The following is an 11,729-nucleotide window of genomic DNA, read 5'->3' on the forward strand; positions in this document are numbered from 1 at the left end:
AGTGTCATGAACATGGGGAGTGCTGACCAGCACCCAGTGACTAGGGGCTTAACTCAGGTACCTAGCAAAGGTGTCAGCCAGGGGGTCAGGAGAGCCAATCAAGTTTGAGGGTTGAAATTTGAATTGAATATAGGTTCCTTGCCTGCTTTCTTTGTGTGGGAGAGTTAAACCAGAAGTTGAGAGTCTGGTTTAAACCATGCCCCCCCCCCCCCCCCCGCCCCACACACACACATAGAATTCAGGTCATGGGAGTGAAGTGAACAAAGAGAAAATTATAAGTGAGTACTAGGGAAATGTGAGTCCAGTCGCGTTCAGGGTAATTTTTTTTGTTTTGTGGTTTGGTTTGAACTGCTCTGTGTGAATCTATGTCTCCCATCTCCATTTACTACCATCTAAGCATTGTGCCAAGCATTTCTCTGTTTTTTAATTTGTTTTTCCCTGGTTGCTCTGTAATATCTAGCAACAAAGTATGCTTTATCAAGTTTATCTTTTGTTTTGTAATAAAAATCACTTCTTTTAAGGTGGTTATTTGATTCTTGTGTCCTGGAAGGTCTGTCTGTGTGTATCTGCATCCCTCTGACTGAGGGGTCAGCTACCAGAGACTGTAGCTTGTTTTTCTCCTTTCTTTTTCAAGCTCTTTTGGGGCAAAAGAGCTTTGGGTCCCTTTGGGGGTGGTTTCAAGTGTTCATCCCTGGTTTTTTAGGGATCAACAAGCACTTGATGGTGTCAGCAAATTCCCCAAAATTTGTGTATTAGGATTCTGGGGAGTTTTTGTAACCAGTGCCTGTAGAAAAAAGATTCTGAAGCTCTCTTGCAGGCCCCCACCTTCTGCATTCGGAGTGCCAGAGTGGCGAACAGCCTTGACACCTAGTTACAAGAGCTGGCCAGAAAACATTACCATTTTGCATAAGGTTTCTGAATTTGTATGTATTCCAATGAGAACAAAAGAGGCCTTTTGAAAAAAAAATTAAAAATCACTCTTCCCAAGAATAGCCATTGGCCCAGTGATTAGAGCACTCTTTGGGGATGTGGGAATCTCAGGTTGAAGTTCCTGCCTCAAATGAGTCATAGCATGGAATTCAACCTGGGACTCTCACATCTTAGGTGGGCACCTTCATCCCTAAGCTATTGGGTGTTCTCAGAGTACCCTCTCACTCAGGTCCAGGAGGAAGTAGCTGTCCAAAACTAAAACAGTTCAAATCAGCATGTTTCTGTGAAAAGTTTTGGTTTAATCAAATCTGCATTTTCTGAGACACACACAAAAAAAGTACAGTCAAATTCCTGACCACCCTTGCTCATCATGCTAGTTAGTCCCTATGATCACTAAGACTAGATCTACACTGCAGTGCTATTTCAGGATCCCGAGGGTATCTCGAAATAGCTATTCCGTGTCTTTGGAACACTCCCATTATTTTGAAATATAGTGGCCTCACTACTCCGACATCCCTGTAAACCTCATTCCACAAGGAGTAAGGCAAGTTTTGGAATAACGATTTATTTCAAAATAAGTGCTGTATAGACAATGCCAAATTTCAAACTAAAGTATTTTGAAACTGACTCAAAATAAGCTATGCAATTTGTGTAGTTCAAATTATGTATCTTATTTTGAGCTCTGGGTGCAATGCAGATGCACCCTCAGTATCACTACAAGGAACAGAAAATACATTCATTTAAAATTAACGGCTAACATAAAAGATTACCGCAATCACTTTGTGCTTCCATCCCAATCTATTCTTTGTCCCTTTTTGTCATTAGACCTTATCCCTACATCCTAGTTATAATCAACTGCAAGACTCATTGATGCCTTCCTGTACAAAGAATTATTGTACAACATCCTATTTCAAATATTTCACAAGGATGCACCAAGATAAAGTAGATTGCTCCAGTTAATGTAATATGAGGAATGAATTTGAAGTCATTGGAGTTATACGAGTGATTAATTTAACCTTCTTGATTTTAAGGCTGATGGACAGCCAAAAGAAAAAGGAATTGATATACATTACAGTCATATCATTTCAAGAAACTAAGACATAAATGTATGTTCAAATGTATGTTCAATTCCTTATCCAAAAATGTGTTACATTCTGGATTACAACTACCATTTTCTTACAGGAAATGGCTAAATAACTAAAGATAATGCATTGAACTAATTGAAAACATGCCAAACATATGGTTAAGGATCTTAAAACAATTATGAGCACTTGGCCTGAAAGTAAATAGTTTCCATTGCATGAATTAGATCAAAAATTCATGGGGGAAAAATATCCAGTTTAACAAAAATAATGTGTATGTGAACGTGCATGTGGAATTTTATGCTCATAAGAAAGCTGCCAGACGGACATATGTGCAGACTGAAGTTGTCTATTCATGCACAAAGCAGGCACAGAACAAATATGGGGTTGCTAAAACTGAGCTTGAGAAAACGGGTCCGGCCTAATACCCATGCATTTCCATTTACCATACATCTTCAGTACAATTTAATCAAGCAGACATTTGTTCCCTAAGGTTACCGTATATTGCCAGTTTTGGGCTATAGCCAAAGATCTTTTATACTCTTTTCTGACTTTTTAATTTGATATCTATACAATGTCTGAAAATGTAAAAAATATATGCACTTATGATAAATAGAAGCAATGAATGCAATAGTTGTTTCAGCTGAATACAAATGGATAGGAAGTCTGTAGGTTGTTCATAAAAATAATATGCATTCAACTGTAACTAGAACCTTATGGAACATCCTTGAAGACTGAAAATGTGAGCTTTATTTTTATACTGAGATTGTTTTCCAAGTAAACCAATATGAAAAAGATCCAAAATCAGATATCTTAAATTTCACCAGATGATGTAGATGATCTACTCAACCAAAAGGCTTACGAAGGCCTTTGGAAATTACTAATGTAACTGGGTTAACATCCATATCACTATAGGGTATGTCTAGACTAAAGGGCTCTGTCGACGGAGCCATGTAGATGTGTTTACTAGACATAGGAAAATGAAGTGGTGATTTAAATATTTACCACTTCATTTACATCAAAACGGCCGCTGCGCTGTTCCGATCAGCTGTTTGGCAGCACAGCGGGGCAGTCTGGAAGCACCGGGGTCGACAAGGGAAACCTTTGTTGACCGCTCTGTTATGCCTCGCGAAATGAGGTTTACCGGAGCGGTCGACAAAGGCTTCCCTTGTCGACCACAGTGCGTCCAGACTGCCCCGCTGTGCTGCCAAACAGCTGATCGGCACAGCGCGGCAGCCATTTTGATGTAAATGAAGCGGCAATTATTTAAATCACCGCTTCATTTTCCTACGTCTAGTAAACTCATCTACATGGCTCTGTTGACGGAGCTATGTAGTCTAGACATAACAGTCTCTGTTATTCCTCAAAGAGTTGATATTGCAGGGGAGGGCATTAGTCAAAAATCCTGATTTGAAAAGTCATTATTTATTTACTACTTCATTAATTGTTTGGGTCCATGTCTTAAGAATTTGACAATACACAAGTTGGATCCTAACTATAATTATACTTCTCGGCCTGAAAATGCCCCAAAGTCTGACAAAGAACCAAAGGAAACTTGCCAGTCTAGACACAGTCTAAGAGATTACTTTGATTCCAAAACCTAGACATCACATGATAATTGTTTTTAAAGTTATTTGGCAACTGAATATAACTGAGGAGGCATTGTGTTTTGAGAATAGGAATTTTAAAAAAATTTAGTGAGCCACCCTTTTGCAAAATTAGCACCAAATAGCTTCTCAGTCACTGTCTATGACTGACAGCATCCCGTGCATAATCACCCTGGAAGGTGGAGGAGGACGAGTTCACTCCCCTGGAACACCTCCTGATGGCCAGGCATGGGGCATCAACTTTCTCTCCTAGGGTTCTCCTTGCCAACAATGGCCTCTGCTGATGTGGTGGCCTCTTTCTGCAACTTGGTTCTCCAGCCAGATCATGTTTGAATCCACCCTATTTCTGGGTAATTGAGTCCAACCAACCAATGACCGTACAGCAGTTATATTGTCTTGTCTCCTTGGTCCTCACATTAATTACCTCAGGAGGTTTCACACTACTTCCCTTGGTGGTTGCTAGGGGAACCTAGGCCCTCCCTCTACTCTAGGTTCCCACTCAGGGACCCTGTTATTGGCATCAAGGCCTGTTCCCTGAGATTCCTTGCTGCTTTGCTTCCCAGCATATAAGGCAGAGTTCCCTATATATATGTTTATAAATGATTATTTATGCTTGTTTCACTGTTCACATTTGAATTTATTGTATCTATATTAAAATAATTAGCTATAAGGCATTTTGAACAATAGAATCCATCTTTTAAAATGGAGTCCACTTCTAGTTGTTTATAACTCACTTGCACACCTTTTTGTTTGGCGGGAAACAGGGTCTGCTGCAGAAACTGCCTTTGAGGAGACTCGATCAAACTAGTCAGTTTGAGGAGACTCAATCAAACTAGAACTTTCATGATACAGAAAGAAAAAAAAAGAGGGGGATGGAGCTGTCTGTCTTAGAGGCAGTCAGTGATTGTCATATTTGTGTAGGCATCAAGGGCTTCTTTCACAGTCTAATCTATCCCATTGGTCTGGGTATCTTCCACCTGCCTCCACCTATTTTGTTCCTGAGTCCAATGACTGCCAACACCAGTGGTCACCTGGTTTCAGTGAAAGCCATGAGCTCCCCCTGTGCCCAGTAACCTCTGGATGGAAAGTTTCAGGCCAAAGTCCCTACAAATCCAAACAATAGAGACTGTTACTTAACACACACTTGAGATCCAGCCTTCAAGATACAATACAGTTCTGGGGTACATTGGTTTAGTGTATATTGTTAGTGATGCAATTGCTTCAGGCACTAATGACAAGGGACCACCTTACGATCTCATGAAGGGTTTATTGATTATGTCAGTACAGAGAAGGGAATGGGGACTCACTCATGCGCTCAGGCACACTTAGGCTATATCTACACTGTGCTGTTTTGTGCAAGAAATATGCAAATGAGGCAAAGAGTGGACTATTACCACGATTCATTTGCATAATTAATGAGTGGCCACTTTTTGCACAAATATCCCTCTTGTGCAAGAGCTGATCTTCCTGAAAAAAAGCAGAACAACTCTTGCTCAAGAGGGAGTTTTTGCGCAAAAAGGAGCTGTGTAGATGGCTCCTTTTTGCGCAAAAGCCTCTTGCACAAAAAATGGCTGCTCATTAATTATGCAAATGAGGTGCGGCAATAGTCCACGCTTCGCCTCATTTGCATATTTCTTGTGCAAAACAGCACAGTGTAGACGTAGCCTTACAGTTCAAGGCAGTATGCCAACGCTATCAGGCACCACTGCATGCCATCTTCCCATGATAAATCCTGAGTTGGTTCACTGGCCGGGCAATCCAAGCAGAGGGCACCATTGGGAGGTTCTACTTGATGGTCGACCCCCTCTGCTGCATCCCTCTCTCTTTTATGGATCGCACCTCGTCCGTTCCTTGGGTTGGCTTTCTCGAGTCTTCCATATTCGGGCATGTCTATGTGTAGGTCGTGCTGTGCGTGCACTATCACTGTCACATTCATGTCTCTGTGTGGCTCCCCATGTCTACCACAAGCATACTTCCACATTCACATCGGGAAAAGGTAGGGAGTTTACAAATGACATTTACAAAAGATTTACCAAAAAGCATCTTAACAAAGAAAAAAGCATCTTAACAAAGAAAGCTTTCTTTGATAGGATAACGAGCCTTGTGGATAAGGGAGAAGCAGTAGATGTCATATACCTAGACTTTAGTAAGGCATTTGATACGGTCTCGCATGATATTCTTATTGATAAACTAGGCAAATATAACTTAGATAGGGCCACGATAAGGTGGGTGCATAATTGGTTGGATAACTGTAGTCAGAGAGTTGTTGTTAACGGTTCTAAATCCTGCTGGAAAGGGATAACAAGTGGAGTTCCGCAAGGGTCTGTTTTGGGACCCGTACTGTTCAATATCTTCATCAATGGTGTAGATATTGGGATAGAGAGTACGCTTATTAAGTTTGCAGATGATACCAAACTGGGTGGGGTTGCAACTTCTTTGGAGGATAGGGACATAATTCAAAATGACCTTAGCAAGTTAGAGAAATGGTCAGAGGTAAACAGGATGAGGTTTAATAAAGAGAAATGCAAAGTGCTCCACTTAGGAAGGAACAATCAGTTCCATACATACAAGATGGGAAGCGACTGTCTAGGAAGGAGCATGGCGGAAAGGGATCTAGGGGTCATAGTGGACCACAAGTTGAATATGAGTCAACAGTGTGATGCTGTTGCCAAAAAAGCAAATATGATTCTAGGTTGTATCAACAAGTGAGTTGTAAGCAAAACTCGTGAAGTCATTCTGCCGCTCTACTCTGCACTAGTTAGGCCTCAGCTGGAGTACTGTGTCCAGTTCTGGGCGCCACATTTCAAGGAAGATGTGGAGAAATTGGAAAGGGTACAGAGAAGAGCGACAAGAATGATTAAAGGTTTAGAGAACATGACCTATGAAGCCAGGCTTCATGAACTGGGCTTGTTTAGTTTGGAAAAAAGAAGATTAAGGGGGGACATGATAGCGGTTTTCAAATATCTAAAAGGGTGTCACAAGGAGGAAGGAGAAAATGTGTTCCTCTTGGTTTCTGAGGACATGTCAAGGAGTAATGGGCTTAAAGTGCAGCAGGAGAGGTTTAGATTGGACATTAGGAAAAAATTCCTAACTGTCAGGGTGGTCAAATATTGGAATAAATTGCCAAGGGAGGTGGTGGAATCTCCCTCTCTGGAGATATTTAAGAACAGGTTAGATAGACATCTGTCAGGGATGGTGTAGACAGAGCTTGGTCCTGCCTTGAGGGCGGGGGGCTGGACTCGATGACCTCTTGAGGTCCCTTCCAGTCCTATTATTCTATGATTCTATGATTATCAAAAGAAAACAGTTTGACATTCATAACCCTTTTCTGCTTGCACTTTTCCTTCACCTCCAACAGTTAGATGTGTAAATTGCTATGGGTTGTATTGGGGACCAAGTTTCAGGCCCTTCTTTGCACAACCACACTGCTGTTTTATGATTTTAATTTGTTTTATCTGCCTCTCTGTACTCCCATATTAACATTCAGTCTAGCCAACAGGATCAGGAACTTGGGCTGTGGAAACAATTTGTCAGTCCACCCACCTCCCTCATGTGTATGAAAGAAAAGAGACAGAGAGATGTGTATGCTTTGAAAAGATTGAATAAGATTTATTAAGGAAAGTAACAATAGCAGGGAAAGAGGAAGGATAACTAGAATAAACAACCAAGTACAAATGCAAGTGTGGCTGTCCTCAATTGGGTGTGCAGCCCTGAGACTTGTACAACCCTTAACCTCGGCTATATTTAAAATAAACAAAAGGAAAACTAAAACTACTCCAGTACTGTACCGAATCAGAGAAGAAAACTTCAGGTAAGACAAAGGAGCTGATGGTGATCTATCTTGTTGTAGTTTGAGAATGTGGGAATCTGGACCTCAAACCAAGCTACATAGCCTGACTTGGGCTGTGGGATGGATGAGCGCAGGGCCATCAGCGAACCAGAATACAAGTAGGTGTTACAGTTTGTGAGTGATGGTAAGAGATGTCTTCTTGGCTGGTGCTGTGGATCTGGAGTCACTGAGGAGATCCTTGACACCCATGCAAATGAATGTGATACCTGGTTGCTGCTCTGATGGACAGCAAGCATGCTGAGATGTGCAGACATTTTTATAGGCTCAGTGGAGCAAATCTAGTGGTCTAAGCTAGTTCTAACTGCTGCCCCCATGAGTCTGCTGCTCTTTTCCCCCACTAGCTTGAAAAGATGCAAAGTTCTGATAAGAAGAAGTAACAATAACATGGAGTTTCAATTGTGGTTATGGCATGACACCATCTTGAGTAGTCTGGACTCCATTGTGAATCATGGACCTATTGATTTCTATCCCATAATTAACTGAGTTTGTGCTAAACATTACAGCAATCACAATAACTCAAACATAAACATTAATATTAGCATACATTTAGGGGGGAAATTCCCAACATGTCCCCTCCTTCACATACATTATTGTTTACCAGCTTTGTGTCTGTCACAGAAATGACAGATAGATGACAATAAGTGCAATACAAAATGGTTCATGAATTAGATTTGCTGTAGCATGTTAACTAGTTTTACATGCTTGACCAGCTTTTTCCTTATCCAGATGTTAAGATAAATTAATACATACTTCCAACAGGTTGAATAATTAGAACCACCATACTTGGGCGTAACAAGATTTCTCAGAATGCTTTGTAATCACCATTTACATTACAAATACAATCCCATTGAATGGTTTTAGCAATGGAAAACATGAACCCCATGCACTTCCCGTCAGAGATCTCTCATAATTCTTTGATGATTGTCTTTTCTGCTGCCTCAGTGTTATTGCTCCTAATTATACAGATCTGTGAAGAGTGTGACACCTATCCCAACATTTATTTGTTTGGGGAGATTGATTATCATTATAGTAAGTACAGTTGGACTGATAACACTTTCTTGTGAGCTACCTGTCCCACCTCTTCCCTACATATTCGTTTTATTCAGAAAGTCTTTAATCTACCCACATATTCTTCCTCCTATCCCTAGTGGAGCAATCCACCACTGGCAAAGCGGGGAATCTGATCAAAACACACTGAGCTCGCCCTGGTGGGAGATACCACTCCCTCACCCTCCCTGGGTCACTTTCTACTGTACTCTCTGGTGTGGTAGCCCATGAAGCTTCAAGATCTCCAGGTTCCTCAGTACAGGTTCTCTCTGGGTCTCCATCGACTTGGAGGCTTATTTTAATCCTCAGGGTCTTCAGTTTCAGAGTCAGCAGGGGCTATGGCTAGTTCTCAGCTGGAGCTTCCACTGCAGATCCTTCCTCTCTGGCATCCTACCTAGAGTGGGCTAAGCTGCTTCCCTTTATACTGGCCCAGCACTTCAAGCATGCCCAGTTCGGCCAAGGGTGTGGGGGAAGTCTTCTTCCTCCCACAGTGTGGCATTAAACCCTTCCGTCCTCGGGCAGGGTATGCGCACTCTGGCATAGACTAACTGTTGTGCCTATTCTGTCTCCATGAACATCAAGCAGCGCCTTCAATATGGACTGTCTATAAATAATGAATATACAAATGGCTTTGTTTAAATGGCACCTTTCCTTCAGTAGTATTCTAAAGTACTTTGTAAATACATAGGAATTGCTTTGCTCACAGTTAGCATGAATCAATTTTTCAGACTCAGAAGATCTATGGTAGATAGCTCTACACGAGCAGCTTTGGTATCAGGGGAAAGCTGATGCAGCAATATAGGAAAAGGTTTCTTTCTATTTCATTTTTTTCCCAAGTGTTATATATGGAGCCAATAATCCAGATTGGCTGGGCAGTGAGTCAGCGAGTTGCTTTTCAGTTTCCTGCATGGAATAAAACTCTTCTGTCTCTTCTGTTTATTAACTGACCACAAACCATTTGTGCTTTTGATCAATAACCATGATACAGATAATGTACCATTTTGAAGTCAGCACTTTCTGATGTGATTGATGAGATTGTTAAAACAGGAAAAAGCTTCATTGTCCCTCACACTCCTTGAGAAAACTCATGAAAGAAATAAACACACCCAACAGAGGCTGTTGAACAACAAAAAGCTGTTGAAGGGATGGCTAGTAAATGTATACAAACTAGGGGTAATAAGAAAAGCAACTCAAGTATAAATTTACAAATAATCCTTAAATACATGTTGAAGTAGGGGATGCTTTAGTTACAGGCAAACTAGCAGCTGCCCATGGCAGCAATTCTGCATAGAGAGGCAGGAGTAAATGTGAATGGTGCTATGAACTTGATAGTCAAGTTGCAATGCTACTTGCTCAAATCTGGTCCTTCCCTACCTCCCCAGCTCATCCCATCATGATAAATGGATGACTGGACCAAATCTAAGTGAGTAGTGCTGCAACCTGGAGCCCTCCCCTCCCCCCCTCTCCCCGTTTCTACCATAACTACCATATCATCAGAAAACTCACCATGACTCCCCAGCAAGTCATATGTGTCCACCCCAGAGGCACTACACTGCACCCAGTTGAGCACCTCTGTGCTGGGGAATAGGAAAGGGATAGTACACTGAAATCACCTTTAGTAACCTCTGTAGTAAGGGCTGCCCAAGGTATGTTCAGCAGGTTATTGGAAATATAAATAAATGATATTTTCAAAGAACTGTCATACAGTAAGTGATGGACTTCCTGTTTCACCAAGACAAGACTTATAATAAGTTTATTCAGGAGTGAAATATTTGATCAAATCCAGTAAGGTCACCAGCAGCTCAGGATGTGTACTGTTATGACTATATGGAGCTAGGTCACAAGGTAAGTGTTTTTATGTGAGCTTTGCCAAAGTTATAAGTTCACCCAAAGAAAAGGGCTATTACAAACTAGTCCAATGACAGAAAGTGCTTTGTACCTGGTGCCATCTACTTGTGTAAATTATAAAGAAATTGACATGGGTTAGTCATTGTCTACCATTCCACATTTACTGAGTCAGGTACTATCTGATAGCCAATATTAATCAATTAATAATTGATAGGGTGACTCATAACATCGCGAGTTTTAGAATACACTGATGGCAGTTTTTAATATATTTAACTTTTCAGGGGAGGAATTTTATTACTTTGTTTTAGAGCTTTGGAGAGCTGTGATAGGGGCTCAACAGCAATTAAATAAAAAACCTTCCCAGTTTGGATCTAAATTAAATTGTTTCTAAATCAAACCATTTAGGGCTGCAGCTAAAGAATTGGACAGGAATTTGATAGAATGTATTTAGATGAAGTTCTGTAGTATTGGATTTTTGGGCAAGATCATGGGACATATCCGAGTTGCAGTTGATACAGCTCAGGAAGGTGGGTTTATGATAACTTAATGCTGTCCCTTGCCCTTAAATACTGGTAATTCCCAGTTTTAATATGTCAGTGCAACTTGGAATAGTTCAGGATTGCTGTAAGGCAGGGCTACTCAACTTGCGGCCCATGAGCCACATGCAACCCGCGGCCCATTTGTTTGTGGCCCACTATGCAGTTTGGGTTTATGCAGAATTCAACAGGTGGGAACCAAAACAAAAAAGTAGTCAATATAATGGTCTTCTGCTGATATGCATTTTAGCAGTTAAATTCCTAGACTGTCATTGCTCATTAAAAGTGCTGTCATATGGGTGGAAACCAGGGTAAATACTGCATTTTATTAATATTACCAGAACTGACTTAAATGGGGCCTATGTGTTGTGTATTCTTGTCTTAATCTTTGTATTCATGCCTGTCAGTGTGAAAGAATCTATTTGCATATATTTGCATATATATTTGCATGTATAAGTAACCACACTTAAGTGGCGGCTCTCGGCATGTGCTGTGAGTATCATTGTGGCCCCTGGGGATTCCAAAGTTGAACAGCCCTGCTGTAAGGGCTCATCTCCATAGGAATATCCAGGAAACCTAATCCAAATAACTAAAACTGTGATTTTGAATTGGATTAGTTAAACCATATTAAACACTATGTGGACAAAGTTTCTCAGAATTAAGGTGTCTGTAATTCAGTTAACCTTAATTCACTTTGAAAGTGAATAAGGGAAATTCACACAGGAGTTTAATGTGGATTAGCTAATCCATTTCTAAGTACCACCTTTATTTAATTCAGATTGACTTTGCTGGGTGTTTTTGAGTGGAAAAATCCCAACTTACACTTGGA

Source organism: Pelodiscus sinensis, chromosome 6 (genome assembly GCF_052426305.1).
Source record: "Pelodiscus sinensis isolate ZL-2025 chromosome 6, ASM5242630v1, whole genome shotgun sequence".
NCBI lineage: Eukaryota > Metazoa > Chordata > Testudines > Trionychidae > Pelodiscus > Pelodiscus sinensis.